We start from the raw sequence: 22231 nt of genomic DNA, 5'->3' as shown, positions 1-22231 counted from the left end.
TCACCCAACCTCATCACATTAGCTCGCCTCATCCAACATAATATCAGCCCACCACCTCACTGACCCCAGGACCCCTCCCACCTAGGCTAACAATAGCAGATACGCTTGAGGACCCTAGCTTACCCTAGAACAATACCAACCAACCCTAGCTCATCCAGGCACAATAACCCATTTTTCTTAACTAGCCCCAGAACACTATAGCTCACCCCAACACCCCACTCACACATGCTTGGTCACCTCAAGGTAACACACCACCCACCCAACCCAGCGTACCTCAGCAACCCACCCAGAGCTCACCCCAGGAGTTCACCCACCCAAGCTCACTCAAGCATCTCAATAGAATAGCTCACCCACACCTGTTACCACAGGATCACACCTAACCCTCTACCCACTCTTCCTCACCTAGAATCCCCCCTGCTGGTTGCAGCATCACACCAACACACACACCCTAAGAACCCACCCAAGCTCACTCCCATACCCTAGCCCACCTCATACTCTATGATACCCTGATCACTCCCAGACCGGCTACATCACTGCAACACATGCGGTTCACCCCCAGCACCACAACCACTCTTGCGCACCCTAGCAAACCCTAGCTCACCCCAGCAAACCTCAGCAAACCTACCTCACCCCAGCACAACCTACCACACCCAGGAACCCTAGCTCAGCCAAGCATTCACCCCAATGCAAATGCAATAAAAACAAGCACAACTCATTCAACATAGCTCATCCCAGCAGCCCACCTATCCAATCACCGCCAAAGCCCCCCAGAAAACATGAGTTTACCCCAGCATCCCATTCTCCCCAGTCACACAACCTCCCTCACACCTCACCCGACCTCACACACCCCACCAAACTTCAACAAACCACTTTGCCTCATCCTACACAAGCTTACCCAACAACGTCAGCTCCCCAGCATAACACCGACCCACCGTAGCTCTCTGCAGCACGCCACCCATCTACCCTAACTAATCCCGCACAATACATATCCACCCTAGCTCCCTTCAGTACATAAACCTCCCAGCCTAGCTTGCCCTGGCACAATACTTATTGTAGCTCACCCAAGGCACCATAAACTGCCTCAGCGGACCAATCCACACACCAATCCCAGCTTGCATCAGTACACTCCTGACCTTTCCTCTCTCCAGCTCACCACCCACCCACCCTAGCTCACAGCATATCTCACCACAAAAAAAAAACATTCCACTCACCCTAACTCTTACTCGCATACAATCTACCTGCCCGAGCTCACCTGTGCAGTACAACCACCCTCCTCTAGCTCTTCGCAACACCCCCTGCACCCTAGATCACTCCAGCACAAGATCACTATAGCACCCCATCTGTCAACTCAAGCTCACCAAAGCATCCCATCATCCAAGCATCCTATCCACCATATGCTCCCCCAACACTGCACACATTTTAACTCATCTCAGCCCCTAGCCACTCACTCTAGCTCAGCACAACACAGCACCCACCCACCTAGTTCATCAGGTACAACATCCACCGACCGTAGCTCACACCAGCAAAACGCCCCAGCCTAGCATGACACAGACTAGCACGCCGATCCTAATTAACCCTAGCAAACCATCCATTCTAGTTCACCCTAGCCCCACACCCACCAGAGCTATTCCCACCAACCTCACCCATCTACCTTAATTCACCTCATCATCCCACTGGACTTAAGCTCATACCAGCACCCAGCCGAGTTAACCTAGCCACCCAGCATCTGAACAAGCTCACATAGCTTATCACATCACATCACCCACCCACCCTAGGACACTAGAGCAAATAACATCGTCACTGTGGCTCATCCAAGCACGCCACTGTAACTCACCCCAGCACAGCACCCACCCAGCCTAGCTCACCCAGCAGCCCACCCCCCAACATAAGCTCAACCGAGCTGTATAGCCAAGCACCCAATTACATCCCAGTACAGGCTACTCTCAAGACATCACACACCACCCTAGATTGCATCTTCTTGATGCCCGCCCACTGCATCAACTGAGCAAACCCTAGCTCACACAAGCATCCCATATCTCACACAAGCATCATATAGCTAACACAAGCATCCCATAGCACACACAAGCATCCCATTGCACACACAAGCATCCCATAGCTCGACCGAGCACAACACACACCCAACTGAGCTAAAAGCAGCACACTTTAAGGGCCTCATTACAGGTTCAGTGGCATGGCAAAAAGTGGTAATTCCATTACTGCCTCCTTTTTGGGCGGTAGCAGAATTACCGCCATTTTTCACAAACCACTGAATTATACATTTGGATATAAAGTGGAGGATTTACCTCCAGCAACACATCCGCCGGTGGTAAATCCACCACAAATCTCCATGGAGTCCTGTGCACTACACACACAGGGATTGTACCACATTACCACCACTTGTAATCCCATGGTGCACTCATGGGACCAAGTGGTGGTAATGGTAATGAAGAATAGGGGCCACTGAAAGAATACCAAACATGTAAATGAGGCCCTTTGCACCCACATTAGCACAGCCCAGCAGCCAACTCACCACAGCGTTGCACCCAAACCAGGTCACTGTAGGACCTCCTCCACCAGCCCTAGCGCCTCCAAGCACTCCAACCTCCAACTCTAGCTTAGACCTGGCACCCAACATGCCCCAGATCAAGCCAGCACCTCAACCACCCCCAGCACAGCACTGACCCACCGAAGCTCACTCACTGCAATGCCTCCTCACCTAGGTCACCCCAGCATAGCCTCCACCAATCCTGGCACAACCAAGCACAGCACTGACCCAACTTCTATTTACTGCGATAGTTAGCTCCGGACCACAGATACCAGAATGCATTTGGTGGGGTACCCACATAAGGGAGCACATAAAACATTGCACAGCGGCTCCCGAACTGCAGGTCAAGCATGTATCAAAACGCCTCGTGGTGAATGGTGTAGGTTGTCCAATGGTTAAGGCACAAGGTTAAGAAATTTAGGGCAGTAAACAGAGGCAGGTGACTGATGTGCGAGCGATTTCAGTCCCAGTAGACAGGGCACAGCATAGATAGAACGCGAACTCTGGGTGCAATGAAGCGTGATGTTAATTAAGAATTGTTTTGACAGGCACTGGGCATCGTAACAGTTGTAATAAATGTATCTGGAAGGAATTAAGAAGAGTTGAGCATTGTGCACCCTGACATGATGTGAATACACGACCATGTGGTTGCTAGCTGATCACTTGTAGGGAGTGCATTAGCTCCCAGAGCTATCTTGCCCTGAAGAAGAAACTAAAAGTTATGCGCACATTGTTCATTATTTAACGTTCAACAGGATTAGGTCGGTTTAGGACGTTTTGACCGCATGCAAAAGTTTGCATGGTCAAAACGTCCTAAAAATGCTACCACCAAAGATTCGAACACCAAATGTTCGAACCTTTGGTGGTAGCATTATAGGTAAGTATATAAAAAAAAGACTACAGGGGCTGCGGGGGCGTCCCCCGCAACACCCCGTTCACTATACTGTGTGGTATAGTGAACGGGTGTTGCGGGGGGACATCCCAGCAACACACCCGCAAAAAAAAACCGGGGGCTGCAAGGATTACCCCCACAACACCCCGCTCACTATACTTTATAGTATAGTGAGCGGGGGTTGCGGGGGAAACCCCTGCAGCTACCCATAGCATGTAAGTGCGTTCGCATGAGAAAGGTGCAAACCTTTGGTAGTTTGCATCTTTCTCATGCAAATGATTTGCCCGCGGTAATTTCAGCCGCAGGCAAATCACTCGGATTCGATTGGGTCATTATCCCAGCTCAAACACAAGCGAAGAACACAAAAGTATGCCAGTCAGGTAACACAATGGTGTCCCCTCCAAAAACATATTTCATTTTGCAGATACCCTGACTACTGGACAATTATCAACACACTTGTTCTGCGACCAAATCATACAGTTTCTCCTCATGATGTATGAAATGGTAGGACGATCCTATAATTTTAGCCAACCGCGCGTTGCACCCTGGAACTTGGAGATCCATATAAAGTTTGACATATAATATATACTACGAGCTCCAAAATGCAGAAGCCTGTAGCGCTATGTAAATGCAGAAATGAATCTAAAAGTGTGCAGTGGACCTCTGCTGCACCAGTCTGTATGCAGACCTGTCCACATTGGACTCTTGGTTGCCCCCACACCTAACAACTAGTGGTGAGCACCCCACCAACCATGGAGATTCACCGGCTTGGGGGGGAAGGGATGCAGGCAGCTCCAAGGAGAAGGGGCGCCTGGCAAATGGGAGAGTGTGATAAAAGGGAGGGCATGCTGGAGTGAAGAGGATGGCAGGAGGCAGAAGGACATTGGCCGAATACTGGGGCAAGGTGTGAGGGGATGTCCAGAGGCAAGGCTGGATAGTGGGAGGCAGGGAAATGCTTTTATGCACAGGTTTGGGGAGTAGTAGCCCTCTTTGTTTGCTGACTTGAAAAGTGAAAGGTGTAGAGTCCCTGAGTAGTACTGCTGCAGCCTTTCCAGGTAAGTTTGTTCTTAAATAACTTAAATTTGCTTTTGTTTCCCATTTTGCTTACTTATGGCAACTTATTCAAAAGTCACTTCCATGGTTGGAATTGTGCTGTAGAAAGACCAGGGCATATTGCCTCTGTGATTGTTTGTGTGCACCCCCACCCACCCCTAGCCCCTCTTGCCCCCCAGGAAGCTCTTTTTACTGTGACCATAAGATGGCAGAGAGAACGCTGCCATTAGTGGAACTCTGCTGCACCAGTCTGTATGCAGACATGCCCAGATTGGCCTCTCAGCCCTTGTGGATGTTTCTCCATGTCCCGCTGGGCTCTTTCACAAATGCGCGCATGCTTGCATCCATCCGCTCACGCCCCTCCCCGCCCCCACTGCAGTAAATGCCCAGGTTTCTTCCCTCATGTTCCGTATTCAGAGAAAACTTTGATGTTTAGCCTGCTGAGGTTGATAAATGAGCACCATACTCTGTTAGTAATGAGCACTGCTCAGAAGCCTGTAGCGCTATGTAACTGCAAAAATGAATACTAAATAAAGTGTGCAATGCGTGTGCATGCTCAGTCATGACTTATAGTTAAATAGTGGGGGCAGGGCCGCCGAAATAGCAGAGGCATCTTTGTACAGAGGAAAGCAGTAGGGCAGGGGAGGGGGCCCTTAGGGCAGTGTCTACACACCTCAGCCATTTTACACCGGCCCAGGGCGTGGGTTAGGGGGTGCCCCCGCCTTAAATCTTGTTTAATGTGGTCGAGGCTCAGTGCTGCCCGGATGAGCCATCTCCCCCAGCAGTAAGATGAGGCGGGCAGGGCAAAGCGCAAAGCGTGCTGGTGTCAGGGAGAAGGGAGGGGGTGCCTGGCGTTCCACAAGACCCTCATTCATGGGGGATCTGGGCTGGGTCGGGGGTCTCATCAGGATCGAAAGTCAGAGAGGCAGGGCCCTTTTGGTGGAGGGATGATTTTCTCACACCCCACTCTATATTTACACAATAATCTGCTTTCCTCATTTTGCCATTAACATGCCCGCCCCATTAAGAAATTACCTGCAAATAAAACGCCTCTTTGAAGAAAGCACATCAGTGTTTGGGCTGCCGTAAGAGGGCACTCTGTACCCCACCCACGTGTAACAGCACACTGCCGGGAACTCATGGGGTCTCAGTCCCCGACTCTTTAAGCAATGCCCCCATCTCTCTATAGGCTGCTACTTCCTAAAGCGCCTTGAACATTGCCCCCTCCGCACACACACACTGGCTGGGCATTCAGAAACCTCCATCAAGCTCAGTGAGGATCTTGCATCAGGAGAGGTTTCAATCCACTTGGGTATGTCATCAAACTGAAAAAAGAGAAATTGTTTCCATAACCTCTTACTCCACTTACCCCACTTTCCTGGTACAAGGGCAAATGCCTGCTCTCGGTAAGATTTTCTGACGGGTAGGAAAAAATGACAGGTCAAGCTGTCAGATTTTCCTACGCCGTCACTTTTTCCTACCCCTGGGTCAGTTGCCTAATGCCTGCTGTCGGTAGGATTTTCTGTTGTGTAGCAAAAATGACAGGTCAGGCTGTCAGATTTTCCTACCCCGTCACTTTTTCCTACCCCTGCGTGGGTTCCCAAATGCCTGCTCTCGATAGGATTTTGTGATGGGTAGGAAAAAATGACAGGTCAGGCTGTCAGATTTTCCTACCCCGTCACTTTTTCCTACCCCTGGGTCGGTTGCCCAATGCCTGCTCTCGGTAGGATTTTCTGACGGGTAGCAAAAAATGACAGGTCAGGCTGTCAGATTTTCCTACCCCTTCACTTTTTCCTACCCCTGGGTCGGTTGCCCAATGCCTGCTCTCGGTAGGATTTTCTGATGGGTAGCACAAAATGACAGATCAGGCTGTCAGATTTTCCTACCGCGTCACTTTTTCCTACCCCTGGGTGGGTTGCCCAATACCTGCTGTCGCTAGGACTTTCTGATGGGTAGCAAAAAATGACATTACAATTCCTGTCAGATTTTCCTACCGATAGGATTTTCTGACAGATAGCAAAAAGTGACGTTAGACCGGCACCTGGGACATTTCTGAGAAGCCAAGCCGCTTGCTGTTGACTACAACTAAACGTATGCCAGTCCTCTGGAAAAGGCTTTGCGCCTGGGCGGACATTACTCATGTGCACCTATAGCGTGATCACAGCTAGAAAGCAAAAAAAGAGTTATAAGCATCCCAAGTACTTCGTAAACAGCAGTTATAAAAAAAAGCACGCTAAAGCTGCACAAGGTTTCCTATCCTCTTCGGCGCATGCTTAAACCCATGGAAGCTTCCAGGGCATCTTCCGTTTGGAGTGGGTGATCTCAGTCCTCGTCTCCATTGGTCAGCCGTACCCCACCCTCCCCAGCCCCTCATTTCCATGGAAGCCCTCTGCACATGCGATTCTCAGAGTCGGGCCAATGTGACCGTTCTTCCAATCCCAGAAACAGCGGTGAATAGGAACAGTTCGGCGAAATGGATGCATTCTATTGCGCCACAGTGAACGTTTCCCTCTGTTCGATTCACTAACCATAACTCGTACTTGTTTTGATTGTTGTAGCCTCAGGGAACCTCATCATGGCAACATTTTTCCAGGGGGTGTAGTTGAGAGAGGGGATTTGAGGGAAGTGTGGAAAGGCGAGTGGGGCTCCATATGTCCACCTAAAGCCCCTCTAATCCTCTATGCCCTGCGAGCGCACGAACACTTGCACATGTGCTTTGTGCGCTCTGACCTCGGTAAGCCCCAGCACACAAACTCTCGCCACTGACCAGAGAAAAATCGAGGTAAGAAAAGCAAAGCCTGCAGGTCAGTGCTGTTGCCATGCTACGTGCGCTGGGAATCAAACAGACCACCTTCTTGAGGTGATGATGTGAGTTGATTACAGGTCCGAGCACATCAACTACAGCTGAAGCAGCATCTCACCCGGAAGTGGATGTGCAGCCTCCAGGTTACAGACATATAGTCAGGGTAATTCATGGAATTAATATGCGCTGAAAACTGGGGCGCAAATGTGAAAATCGCAGCGCACGCGTGTGAAATATGCGTAAGCGCTCGTTTGGCGATTCATGGAAGGTGCTGCACGTGGCTTACGTGTGAACTGCGCTGAATCCACATGTGGCACACACATCATTACGTCATCCTGAATGCTGTGCTCGAGACGCCCAGTGAGGGCACACACAGCCCAGCGCACACACCTGAAAAGGGGCCGGGGAACAACATGCAAAAATGTGGGCGTTACGGGGGAAGTACTGCTGCCAAATCCTTGCAACACCCACACACGCGCTAACAACACATATTCATGGAATCGAACAGGGGAAACCGACATGCTACGCTGAAAACTCGTACGCCAGGCGAAAGCTGGCATAAACGTCCCTGCGCACAATAAAAGTGCGTGCAAACAACAAACAAGCTCATACCGATGAAAGTACCGTTCCTCGCAGCAGTGGTTGTGGGACACCGCAAGAGGAGGAGGATAGCCAGACGTCACATTTTTTTTACCCAGGACCAGCTTTTTGGGATGCCTGATGACCAGGTCTATGGCAGGTACAGGTTTCCACCCCGTATCATCCTAGACCTGGTCGCTGAGCAGGAGGATGACCTCACATCATCCACCCTGTGCTCCCAAGATCTGAACCCCATGGAAAAGGTGCTCAATGTACTGCATTTCTTGGCCACTGGGTCATTTCAGCGGACAAGTGCCATAGTTGGGGGCGTCTCACAACCCATGTAGTCACGCTGCCTACACCAGGTGTTGGCGATCATGACGGCACACGCCTCAGTCCGCAGGCACATCTACATGCCCAGAACACCAGCAGAAAGGCAGGCCGTGGTCCAGTACTTTTACGGGGTGGCACACTTCCCCAAAGTGCTCAGTGCCATTGATTGCACCCATGTGGCTCTACATCCTCATAGGGCCACTGAGCACAACTATCGCAACCGCAAGCACTGGCATTCCATCAACGTGCAAGTGGTATGCGATGCCAAGGGAATAATCACTTCTGTCTACGCAAACTAACCAGGGGCCACCCATGATAGTTTCATATTCAGAATGTCACCCCTAAACCGGGACCTGGAAGGCATGGCGACACATATCTCATTGGTGAGTACAAATGCCTGTGCACATGCATGCATGCCACACACAGAGAAATGGCAAAACCCAACTAATCACAACCATTATCACCTCCCCAGGGGACAGTGCCTACCCTCTGAGCACCTACACAATGACGCCAATACAGAACCCCAACACACCACCCATGGTTTGTTTGTTTTAATATTTGTAGTTCACGCCAGACACAAGGGTATCAGAGCGCAGAAAGGCAGTAAGGATATGGGTTACATTGCTGTACAGTAATATACAATAAGGAATATACATGAGTACAGAGGGACATATATACAGAGGATGCAGGTCATATATCCAAAGAATGCAGGTCATGTGTACAGGGATACAAGATAGAATGTCCATGTGTCCATATGAACCATGGCAATGTGGAATTCGCCACATCACCATGGTTTCAATTATAGATGGGGGTGTGTTAGAGGTCATTTTCCTTGTTCCACATGATGTAGTTGCGCCTGAAGTGTGGGTATGTTTGGGTAGCTCTTAAGGTAGGAGGGAGGGAGTTCCAGTGTTGTGCAGCTTTCACCTGAAAGCTGGTACCTCCGGTTTTGGAGCGTTTGTATCTGGGCACTACGAGGGTGTTGGAGTTGGATGTTCTAGTGAGGCAGTTAGAGGAGTATCTTGCGAATCTGTCAGTGAGGTAACGTGGAGCGGCGTTGTTGAGGCATTTATGTGTAAGTGATGCTACTTTTAGTGCAATTTTTTCTTTGGTCGATAGCCAATTATGAGCCCTTCTTAAATCGGAGATATGTTTGTTTTTGGAAAAACTCAATGCCGCTCTGAGAGCGTTATTTTGTAAAATCTGGATTTTATTTTGTGATTTATTTATTGGCTCCTAGGTAAAGGGCGTTACAGTAATCTAACTTTGATAGAATAAGGGCTCTGGCAAGGGTTTTACAGCTGTTCGAGGAGAGGAAGGGTTTGGCTGCTCTGATTAGTTTACATACCTAAGCTGTAGAAGAGGCCATGGAGCTAACCTGTTTTTTGAAGGAGAGGGTGGAGTCTAGGTAAAAACCTAACGTTTTTACTTCCTTAGCTACCTTGATGATATTTCCATCAATGGTGAAGCTTGAGTATTTGCGACTTAGTTTGTTGATGTTGGGGTTATGCCAAGGATGATGAGCTCAGTCTTATCATCATTCAGGCATAGACCATGCGAGGCCATCCATGCTTGAATGATGAGGTACACCCTGTTCACCAAGGCCAAATCCTTGTCATGAGGATCTGGGTATCATCTGCATAGTTGGTGTAGGTGATACCCAGACCATCAAGATCATCGAAAAGGGGCTTTGTGAAAATGTTGTACAGAGTGGGGGAGACACAAGATCCCTAAGGCACGCCACAGGTGATGGAGATGGGGTCGGCCACAGAAGATGTGGAAAAGATGCGCATAGTCCTATTGCTGAGGAATGATTGTATCCAGCCTATAGATTCCTGTGAAAAGTGGGCTGCTGTGTTTAGGTGGGTGCAGAGAACGGTATGATCTACTAAATCAAAAGCCACTGATAGGTCAAGGAGAAGTAATAAGGCAGTTTTGCCATTGTCTCTGAGAGTATCAATTTGGGCCTTAAGATCAATCAGGGCTGTCTCTGTTCCATGTTGGGGTCTAAAGCCGGACTGGCGGACTCCCAGGAGGTGGTTTTGTTCCAGGTATTGCTGTATTTGAAGGTAGGCTACCTTGTCTAGGATTGTGAGTAGGAATGGGACGGTGGTGATGGGTCTGTAGTTAGTGGGTATGGAGGGATCAAGGGATTGTTTTTTGAGTAGTGGGAGAACCCATGATTCTTTGAGATTGTTGGGCATGATGCTCTTGGAGAAGTAGTTGAGTTTGGTAATGAAAGGTGAAAGATATCTGGCTGCGTCTTTTATAATTTGCGAGGGGCAGGGATCACCCTGGCAATTGGAAGGTTTCAGGGTAAGAATGACTTTTTCAACCTCAAGGGTAGTAACTTTGGATAAGCTAAAGCGGTGGGAAGGTTTGGGAGTGGGCTTAGGTGTATAGGGGGGGGTAGTAGTGATGGCAGGTAGATTTTCTTTTTTGTTAGCTATCTTGTCTTGTAGGGTAGCTACTTTGTTAGAGAGTGCATTTTGTACCCTGGTGCACCAGGGTTTGTCTTTAACGCAAGTATCAGGGTTTGGGATGGGTGTTTCCAGTTCTTTAACGATGGTGAACAGTTCTTTAATGTTGGAGTTGGATTGGGCTAATCTTTGGTTGTATGAGTCTTGTTTGGCCAAAATGATTTCTCTCTTGTAGAGGGTGGATAATTTAATGAGGTTGGTTTTGTTGGACTCTGTGGGTGAATGTTTCCATGTTTGTTCACTCTTGCGTTTTGCGTTTCTCAAGTCAGACAGATTTAAGGTGTGGCGAGAACCATGTGTCAGGTGTCTTTTAGGTTTACTTTTCCTAAGTTTCAGTGGTGTGATAGAGTCAAGTGCTGAAGTCATTACTTTATTGTATTTGTCAACTAGGGTGAAGGGGTCAGTAGGGACAGCGAGAGAGTTGAGGGTGGGGAGGCCGAGTGGTACCAGCTTTTCAGCTGTGATGTTCTTTTTATTTCTGGTGGGTATGGAGGGGGCTAGTGTGCTGTTGGGGGTGTTACGTGTATGGGCCTCAAGGGAGAAGGTGATGAGATGATGGTCTGACCATATCTGGGAGGAGATGTTGATAAAAACAGAACAGTTATGGTCTGCCACCCAGTCAAGGGTCCTACTTTTATTGTGTGTTGGAAGGGTGATTTTTTGATTGAACCCTTAGTTCAGCCAAGGTGTCGGCTACGAGTGTAGCATGTTGGTCTTTAGGGTCTTTGAACTCAAGGTTGAGGTCAACTAGGAGGATGCTTGGTTGTGTTTTTTTGAGGTAAGATAAAACACAGCCCATATTGCAACCTGGGGCATAGTGGAGCGCACATTCGGAGTGCTCAAGTCACCTTTCCGCTCCCTTGACCGCTCTGGTGGCCACCTGCTATATGCGCCCCCAGTAGTGTGCAGGATCATTGTGGCAGCATGTGTCCTGCACAACATTGCAACCCGGTGGGACATGCCAGTGGTTATGGTGGTGCCCCCACATCCCCAACCACATGCACGGCCCCTGCACATGGTAGGGGAAAGGGCACATGGTGAGGGAGCCCGTACCCAGCTTGTGGCAACATTTTTCACCTAAAATCCTACCCCTGCGGAGTGCACACAGGCCTGGCACATACCAGGTGACAATCGATGATGACAAAGGGACAGCCAACTGTCACAACCCTACCAGCCTGAGATTGTTTCTCCAGAAGTGCTACATTTTGTGCATCCCTAGCTACTTAAAGAAAGCCAATGCCGTGTCAGCAAAAGGCACACATTCATGTTGCATAAAGGACTACTCCCTTGCAAAACAGCACACCCAAATACTGGTATGACACCCAACCCCTCCCAAACCCCATGTCACCTGCCCAAGACACCATGGCATTGCATGCAATGTGAAAGCAACCAAATAAATGCACAACACATGACACAATTGTCACAAAGTGCGCCGTCACAAATGGAAACAAGCTACAGACAATTCCCTCTCATATATGAAAAAGAAACTGCACACATGAACATATATTACCAGCATGACAAATCATGAATCCAGGACTCAGCAGTGGGAATGTCTAACAGAGACCAATCACAATAGTACAAGTGTCACCATATGACAAAGGCATTACATCGACCCCTCCCATTGTCAGTATGTTGCTGGTAGGTAAATGTGGCAGGGTACTGCATACAGCATTAACTGCATCTGCAATGGAGACAGGCAAGGTAACACATTAAGAAGCTACATGTAAATATGCATAATGAGCAATATTGAATACAATATACAAATCAACCATGCAGTGGAGAAACCATTGTTAATCCCCACTAGGGGTGTATACACAGTTTGGACTACAGACTGGCCACACAACTGATGGAAGCCCAGTGCCTCTGCAAGTTACTGTCGCACGGTGCCACCCTTGCGAGCGCATGGAAAGGGGAAGTAGGAGTGGCATATGTGTCTGGACCCCGAGCCTCAAACACAAACACAAGACAAGCCTGTATGGGCCCAGCTGGAACACACAGTGGATGCCTACGGGTGCCACACAAAGCAACGCACTGTAACATGAATCCACAATAGACAAAAAAAGAGGAAAATTAAAAATTAAAGAAAAAACAAAAATCAAAAATGGCCATGGGTGACCAGGGTGGGGGGGGTGTTAAATCACCCGGGAAGGAGGAGGTGCAAGGTGCACCCCAACACCCACATGCGTGGATGTTGAGAAAAAGAAATCCCTCCATGGGCTCATTGCCAGCACGACTACTCGATAGTGGGAGAACTGCTGTCGCTGTCATCACACTCTCGTGCTACATGAGAAGGTGTGCGTATTACGGGAGGCAGACCACGCAAAGCCCTGGCATGCTCCTCCATGGCAGCAAGCATGCAGTTTTGAAAGGTTTGGTTCTGCAGGATGATGGTCCGGAGGTCCCCATGCAGCATGCCACGGGTAGCAGAGAGTTCTTCCTGCAAGGCCTCACATGATGCCTGGAGCTCAGCTGAGCTGGTGCGTGTTAGCTGCTCCAGCTGCTGTTCTGACCGTCTACTCAGGGACACCTCAAGTGCACCCAGAGTAGCTCTGAGGGAGGTGTTATCTTCCCTCAGGGCATTCCTGTGGGCCCGTGCCTCTGCAGATATGGCTGTGCGCAGAGCCCCCAGTTCAGCCCATCGGTCCCTGTTGGCGGCCAACATGCCCTGCCTGTGTGAGCGGCACGTGGACCGCCTTGCCTGCTGCTGGAGCTACACCTGCCTTTTGAGGGGAGAATGGAAGTGGCCACCCTATCCACGGCCTGAGCCATCCTCTCATATGATGCCCTCTGTTGTGCAATTGCATACATGGAGTTCTCCCACACAGTATTGCCCGGTGGCGCACGGCCACCGCTTTGCCGGACATGTCACCTGTCGGCCCCAAAGTGATGTGCACCTTGCTGTGCTGGCGCTGCCTGAGGCTGCAGGACTGCATTCCTCCTTTGATCTGCTGCCCCCGGGAACAGGAGCAAATAGTGTGGAGTGTGACCCTGCACCCGTAACCACCACAGGCGGACATTCCAACACTGAATGGGCCATTGAGGGGTCTACCCCCAGTGCAGGTGCGTTGGACAGAATAGCATCCCTGCCAGAAACACTCACCTGCGACGGGATATTTGTGTCAATGTCTGATTCAGCACGGAGCCATAGAGATCCCCGGAGGTGTAACCCAGAGATATCCGTGCACTATAGGATCAATGGATTCTCATGCAGCTTCACCCCACCTCCTCCACTGGTGCCTGGTTGGGGCTCTGAGTACTCCTGCCCCTGCACCATCTCCTCCTCCTCCTCCACAGCATCTAGTGCCTCATCACGTGCACAGAATGAAAGGAGAAGTCATGAAGACACACATGAACAGCATAGCCGACGTACATAGGCATCACAACGTACACATCCAATACATGAATCAGACATGTCACATGACAAACTCAGCCATGCATGCAGTGGCAATGAAGTGGAAGGGCATCCTGAAAGCAGACACTGATGATTCCAAAATGTAAAAGCAACACATGTGCTGCATGGTGCATAGCACCTGCATCACACATAAGCCTGTGAGTGGCATGGACCATCCACAAACATGACACATGCCAGCACACAGACGGCACGTAGCTTAGTCATGGCAGAACCGACAAGGACACCCAGATGGGAGTTAATCACTACTGTCCCCCATCCATGCAAAACACATATTATCAAACAGAACATGCAAAAGAGTGGGACAAAACACAGATCTGTCACTCGCTGCAACAATGCCAGTGTGTTCAAATGCAGTGATGGGAGGCACATGGATGCATCAATTGTAGGTCACTTTGACATGACACAAGTGAATTGTCATGTTGAAGGTTGAAACAGGGCTCAGAAGTGAGCGGGTGCAGTACATGTGTAAGTGCGCAGCAGTCAATCAGCCTGATTCATGGAATTATTTGCATGAAAACCGCACATTTGCGCGCCTTTCTGTCTGCAAATCCCAGTCTGAAGTATGGTGATTTTTGGGCATAAAGGCACGCAAATCTGCGTTTTTCATGCAAATGATTCCATGAATCAGGCAGAATAAAGAGAAAAAACTGTAATAACAATGTCGTGGCATGATTGCAGTTTAAGGGCAAGTGCAGTCATCATGTGCAAAGTGTTTGCAGTGGTCAGTAGGGTTACAGTGAACCCCAAACCCAAGGGTGGGGGATGGCTTGGAGGCACTACATGGGTCACATATGGCAGATATGACTACACAGCCCGACCTGGCACTTGATTACAACACATCACCCAAGCAACATACACATGGTCGGGACACACATGCATGGGCACTCCCCGGACATTGTCTCAAGATCTGGGAGGTCTCCCACGCCTTGGATCTGATCCTCTGCGATGAACCCTCCAGCGATTGCCTCATGTTCTGTGAATTCATCCTCCTCTGGTGGTGACCCACTGCCAGTCATCAGAGTAGAGGCGTAATTAGAAGCCAGCTTGTTTCTGCTCAGCGTTTGAGGTCATTCCAACGCTTTGAGCAATCATCAGCTGTGCGCTCCACAAATCCCAAGGAACTAATGTGGTCCGCGATGCACTGCCAGTGGGCCCTACGCTCAGCAGGCATAGTCTTGCACCCTGCCATCACCAGCATGTCGCGGCCATGTTCCGACACGTAGCCCACAAGTGCGTCTAGTTCCACATTATTGAAACTCTGCTTCCTTGATGTACCGGAGGGGCGAGCTGTGTCTGAAGTCCCAGCCTGTATCGCAAGAGCACGCTTCTTCATCTTGAGAGGTGGTGCGGACCCTAAGTGGCTTACACCGCTCCGGTCTGTAGGGGCTGAAGCGCAGGTGGCTGGCTACTGAAAGCAGGCAATGGCACAATGACCAAAGGTCTCACTGCAGGCATTGGCTGCTCGGCGCTGTTGCCAGGACCAAGCGGCACAACTGCCTTGGTGTGAGGGGCCGGGACCAACACTATCCCAGCCGGGTGACTCAGAGCCGGGGTGGTATCAGCTGAAGCTGCCCCTGCAGCCTCCTCACCCTGGCTCTCGGGGCAGCAGATGACATTGCTGCCCCAGATCCACATGGCCTGGTGACGGCAACTTTGACCGCCACACGTGGCTTGGACCTCGTGACATGGAAGCTGGCCTGTGAGTCATCCCGTGCCTGTTTGGTGACCGGGCCGTGCTAGCAGGGCATGAGCTGGGATGGTGCCAGCTGCATCTCCCTGACCCACTGAAGGGAAGGGGCATAGGTGTCCCTGAATGGTCCTGGACACACTGCCCTCTTGGGCCACCCTGAACACGATGCCCACAGCTGCCATCTTGGCCATGCTGGCCACCCTGCTCATCCTGGCCATGTCCCCTACCGCAGACATCTCTTGGAGGTCGGCCACCTTGGCCTCCCTTACCACTTGGTCGCCTCCCAACCATGGCACTGATGTACTTGTGAGAATGGGAGGTGCAGAAAACAATTGTCCTGGGCAATTGGGGTGAAGGGGGCAGGGTCCTAGATGGAATAGGTACCCCTGTGCTCCTGCAAGGCTGTCTGTGACCCCTGGGGAAAAATGACAGGGAACGCAATGCTCGGCACCCCAAAAAGAAACATGTACGCGACCCCTCGGTAGCCCATGTGCCTAGAATTAAGGACCCGCAGTACACTGTGGCACCCAGAAACACAAAAAATGCATATGCGTGGAACACGCAGGCTACAATGACCTCTGGATGGGTACGCAACACACGGGGGCAACAGTAGTGGAAAAATACATGCACGACTCACCGCCTGCCTGGAAAATATATGGAAAAAGCATGCGCAAGAAGTACAAGAATCACACACTCGCGCTCCACAACAAGCACGTACAGGAAAATGGCGTCCTACGTGGACCTTAAACCCCTGCATACAGCAATGCCTAGACGTGCCACATGACTTACGTGCTAAGGGCCTTTCCTCGAATTACACGCACAAGTGCTGATTTTTCACGTGCCGAGTCACTCTGCATCAAGCTGGCCACGCGACAACACATGGAAGACCATGCTCCTGCCCAGAAGGCCATTTACCTCCCCCAGAGTCCCAGGGAGCCACCTAGGAGCCATCTGCTGCTGCTTGCCTGCTGCCAAGGTGCCCTGCTATTTGGTGCCTGCACATCAGCCATCGCCAGGGGTCCAGTTGCTGTGACCACCCCTGCTGGAACAGAAGACTCCCGACTGCTGTTCCATCGCTGCACAACCCAGCCCCAGGACCCAGTTGCCCACCCACACCTACCTCAGGGGTTGCTATGTCGGGCCAAACTCCATCTGGGACTAGTGGCGACCCCCCGGCAAAGAAGCAGAGGGCTGCCAGCTTCACTGCAGAAGAAGTTGGCATCCTGGTCGAGCAAGTCCTGGGACATTATGATGCTCTCTTCAGACGAGCACGCGCCGACAAGGATGGATGGGAGAGTATCTGGTTGGACATCGTGGGTGCCATCAACATGGAGGGAGTGGCAACCCGCGACTTGAAACATGTCCATAAGCGCTGGGAGGACTTCAGGTCCAGGACCCTCATGAAGGCCTGGCGCCTCTTGGATGCCGAGGATGCAGTGGGGCGCCGGGTCCTGCTTACTACCGACCAGATGAAGGTCCTGGAACGCATTCGCCCAGCACTTCACCTCCAGGTCCTCGAGAGGCAGTCCCGTCTGGAGTCGAGCGGTAAGTGTCCATGCATTCTCATTGGACGCAGTGCATGTTGAGGTCTGCCAGGAGTGTGCAACTTGGACACATGTCTGACATAGCCCATGTATGGATGTGTATGTGCAGGGACATGACCGTGCCACATGAGAGTCCAGTCATGTGTGATCCACATCAATGGTGTATGTGTTCCGAAGCATGATGCCCAACTACATGTGAAGATGCACACGTTTGAATGCCTGTGTATGTACTCAGCAATGTTTGGGGTGTGACACATGGATGCTCGTCCCACCTTCATGTAGGTGCACGATGTACGTGTGTGTGTGTCCGTTTGCTATGTTTGTGACTGTGAGACGCCATGGATGCATGTGACACGGATATGTAGGTACCCGATTGGCAGATGTGACATAGTGGACGATCATTGCACTGTGACAGGAGGTAGAGATGGCCAGAAGCATGTCTGACTGGTGGCATGTGTGCATGTGAATGGCATGCTCCATGATGCTTGTGACGACATGCCACCCTTAGGAGATTGTTTGTGCATGTGTGTGGGTTCAATTGACCTGAGTGATGGGGAGTGTGATGGCATCTGTGATGTTTGACACTGCCACTCATGTGCTATAGTGATGTGTCTAGCAGACCATTGTAAGGTGTACTGATGCCTGTGTTTGTCTCTCCCTGTCTGCAGCGTCGACTGATGAAGAGGGCGGAGATGGCGCTGTGGAGCCCAGCGGCAGGGATGCCACCGCCAGCCGGAGGCGCAAGGCCCTGCCCCCCTACCAGGTAATGAAATCTTCCGGGAGTGAGGGGACTGGTGCCGCGTCCATGGCCGCAGCTGCCGAGCGGAGGTCCAAGAGGCCAAGGTTGGATGTGAACTCCTCGACAGATGAAGGGGCAGGTGAGCCCCCACAGGGGCATGCTAGGGAAGACGGCACAGAGTCATCCAGGTTGGTGGGGGGGGTGGCTGAGGAGAAGGCCATATCGGACCCACGCATGGGGCCTGGAGGGGGTGGTTACACTGGTGCCAGTGGTGCAGTCCAGGGGCAGGAGGCAGCACAGGCCGCCGTGGAGGTGCCTGTGTGTAATCATGTCCCTGATCCTGTGACTGCATCATCCTGCGCCAGCAGGGATGCCTCTGTTCTGGCCCGTTCGCTGGAAGGGGATGCATCTACGTCAACTGACCTTCCTCTACCTGCGTACGAGGCAATCCGTGACAGGGTTGAGCCTGTCCAAGTCGGTGTCGCGTTGCGCACACGGGCGATTCGGGATGATGTGTGTTGTTCCAGGCAGGACAACGCACATCATTTCGGACACCTGTGTGGGCGTGTCAACTCTCTAGGACAGGTCGTTGGCACAGGGTTCCTCCGTGTGCTGGATGCTCTTGCGACCCCCTCCTCATCTGCACAACGTGTGCGCCAGTCGTCCTCCATGCCGTCTTCCCGCCTGTGTCTCACCCGAGCACCCTGTGGACCAGCCCCATCCACCGCAGCCAGGCTGGTGGAGAACACATCCCTGCCACAGTCGGGAGTCGGAGGACCAGCAGAGGTGGTCACCCCAACAACTGGACCCCTGCCAATGGAGGATGTGCAGGCACCTCCGAGCAGGGCATGAGCACGGCGGCACCGGGGGATTCCATCGTCCCGGAAGCCGTCATGCTGGCACAGGCGGATGGCATTGTGGCAGCAGCAGGCTTGACTTGGGATGCGTCATCACTCGAGGCCAACAACATCCCGGGGGCAGGCATCGGCCGACGGGCAGGAGGACACAGGACTGAAAGTGTCTTCCGTGTGGCAGCGGTTGGGCCAGCGTATTGATGCAGAGCGGCGGTGGGCGGAGACGGCACGGCTCACAGTGGTCAGGGTGGAAAACTCCATGCACCGGGCATTGAGGCGGGCAGCGTTCCTTGAGGAGACTCGCAGGGAGTTGGTGGAGACCATGGCGACGTTCCTTCGAGCCCTCGAGGACACAGCCGAGGCCCGCCTCCAGGACATCAAAATGGAGTTTGATGATGCCCTAGCCAAAGACATTAACATCAACAAGTGAGCCGTAGGACTAGCCTGCCACCATTGTCTATAGTTTATTAGGCCTAGGTTTCCTTTTGTTTCATTTATATTTTGGAGTTGATGGACTTTGCTCCACTTTTTGTACATAGTTGTTTTTCTGTAGGTATTTTGGTAGGTTTCATTTGGTTTTGGGATCATGGATCCTGGGAACTTTCATTGTATATAGTTGTGGAACTGTGGACATTTTCATTTTCTGATTTTTCCCACCCATGCTGGAATGGGTTGAAAGGTTTGGTTCTGCAGGATGATGGTACCCTTTGGATTATGATTTTTTATTTTTCAGGACATGGACATGTTTGGTTTTCGTTTGTGAGATTTCTGTTGATTTAATACATTTTCATCTGTTCATATGTTTCTGTTGTGTGCTCTCATTGGTTTGGTGCATATATCAGTCGTCATTGCCTCAGTCATGTGTCGGTTGTGTGTGGCCATGCATGGCATGTCTTTGTGTGCATGCATGTATGCTTCTGTGCATGATATGCCATGGGGCCTGTACTCGGAAGGGTGTACAGATGTATTGTGGGGGGCAGCGTGGGGTGGCATTTGGGTGGACATTTGGTACATGCATGAATGTTGTGTCAATGTATTGTTTGGGTGGACATAAGTTGGGGCCTGCTGGCAGGTGCCCGTCACTGGTGGAGGGACATGAGTTGGGGCTCACAAGTGCATGGTGCCATGTGGGCTGCCTGCGGGGCATGGTCCCGGGTGATGGGGGATCGGCTGTGGTGTGGGCAGCCTGCTGGCATGTGCACGGGTGATGGGGGGCTCTGTGGTGGCGTGGGCTGCTTGCAAGATGTGTTTGCAGGTCATCCGAGCAAGCGTGTCCTTTTTTGTGCGATTTGGCGCGAGTGAGGTACGCGTATTCCGGGGGTGCATGTGGAGTTTTACATGCGATTGGGCTGGCGCGATCCTGGTACGTGTTCCTCGCGCACCCCTCGGAATACGTGTACCCTGCTCGCTACAGCCCAATCGTGTGTAAAACGCCACGCGCACCCACGGAATACGCGTAGCCCGCTCGCGCCACCCCAATCGCGTGTAAAACTCAACACGCACCCCTCGAATATGCGTACCCTACTTGCGCAAGCCCAATCGCATGTAAAATTCTACTTGTATCCCCGGAATACGCATACCACTCTCGCGCCAGCCCAATCACGTGTAAAACTCCATGCGCACCCATGGAATACACATACCCCATTTGCGCCAGCCCAATTGCGTGTAAAACTCATTGCGCACCCCCGGAATACGCATACACCACTCGCGCCAGCCCATTCACGTGTAAAACTCCACACGCACCCCCGGAATATGTGTACCCTGCTCGCACCAGCCCAATCGTGTGTAAAACTCCACGCGCACCCCCGGAATACACGTACCCCATTTGCACCAGCCCAATCGTGTGTAAAACTCCTTGCGCACCCCTCGGAATATGCGTACCCATATTCCGAAGGGTGCGCAAGGAGTTTTACATGCGATTTGGCTGGCGCGAGCGGGTTACGCAAGTATTTTTTGCAAGATTTCGTTGCTGGGGGGCTGTATGCTGGTCCACTGGTCTTCACGCCCTATTGAGGATTTGTGCGGCTGTTTTTGGCACAAGAGGCGGTGTTAGGGCTGTAACTGGCGCTGCTGGATGGTCGCTGCACCACGCTGCGCCACGGCTGGATATGGATGGGGAAATCCCTGAAAACACGGTGCGTGGAAATGGGATTTAGCGCACGCTGGCACAAGCTCCCTCCCTGCGCCAGCCGCATCTGCTACTTCTACGCTGGATTCTATGAAGTACCCCCTCAATTGCGTATCTTAGTTAATATTGGGGTAGCCTGGTCTTGAGATTTCCCAATAAGCTTTAAAGTGTACCCGACCAATAATGAGAAATGTTGTTAACCCACACTTTATTATGCACTTTAATAAAAACAACAGCTAGCTGCTAAGGTGACTGCTGTGTCTTTGATCTTTTTCATAATAAAACCTTATATTTGCAGGATGTATCTTAGACTCAGTGACATTCATTTTTGTCTCCTACAATATATTCTCATTTCATTACTGGCATTTTAGTATCATGTTTTTTATTTCATATATAAGAGAGCCACGGCACGGTAAAATAAAAATGATGTAGCTTTGGGTATAGGAGCCCCAAGGATGTTCACCCCACAGAAACCAAAGACCTGACGGAAAGACAGTCATGACAGGAGGAAACGAACGACTGACTACACAGGCTCACCAAGACGGAAGCACAAGAACGCCACATAAACACTACTCCGACCCTGAACCACTCAAACCTCAACTGACCAGTGTCACACTAGATAACAAGAGAATAGATATTACCAACCAAGTCCCACACCCGAAGAAAAGGTTCAGACACACCTATAAAGCCACTTTCAAGAGTTAGTCCTACTTTGTTAGTTGCCCTGTCCCGGTTTTTACTTTATAAATCTAGTCACCCTAATGTAAGCGTCAGTAAAGCATTCACCGGAAAGGCTGGAATACCGCGCAGGGCTGGAATACAGCGCAGAAGTCCCAGCCAGGCCTGTTGGAACGGTTGTAGTATTGCTTTTTCCGCACAGAAAGGTTGCTGCAGAAAAGTGCCAGTGAAGTCACGTGTTGCAGAGGACTGTCAATAGTGGCCCCATTGTAAAAATACAGGGCTGCGCGGCAGACAAATGTGTGACCCACTGATGCAGAGGGTGGTGATGCGGGGGAACCCAGGAGAGTGCTCTACCCCCTCCTCTTACATAAATACGTATTTCTATTTCAGGATATTGCTTAATTTATTAACACCAGGACATAACCCAAGAAAGGAGGAGCATTTCCTATAATATTGCAAGCAAATTATTAAAGTTGTACATCTTGTAAACGTTTAAAG

The sequence above is a fragment of the Ambystoma mexicanum genome, chromosome 11 (genome assembly GCF_040938575.1).
Source record: "Ambystoma mexicanum isolate Mex_15411 chromosome 11, UKY_AmexF1_1, whole genome shotgun sequence".
NCBI classification, from domain to species: domain Eukaryota; kingdom Metazoa; phylum Chordata; class Amphibia; order Caudata; family Ambystomatidae; genus Ambystoma; species Ambystoma mexicanum.
Note: the sequence above shows the minus strand (reverse complement) of the source record.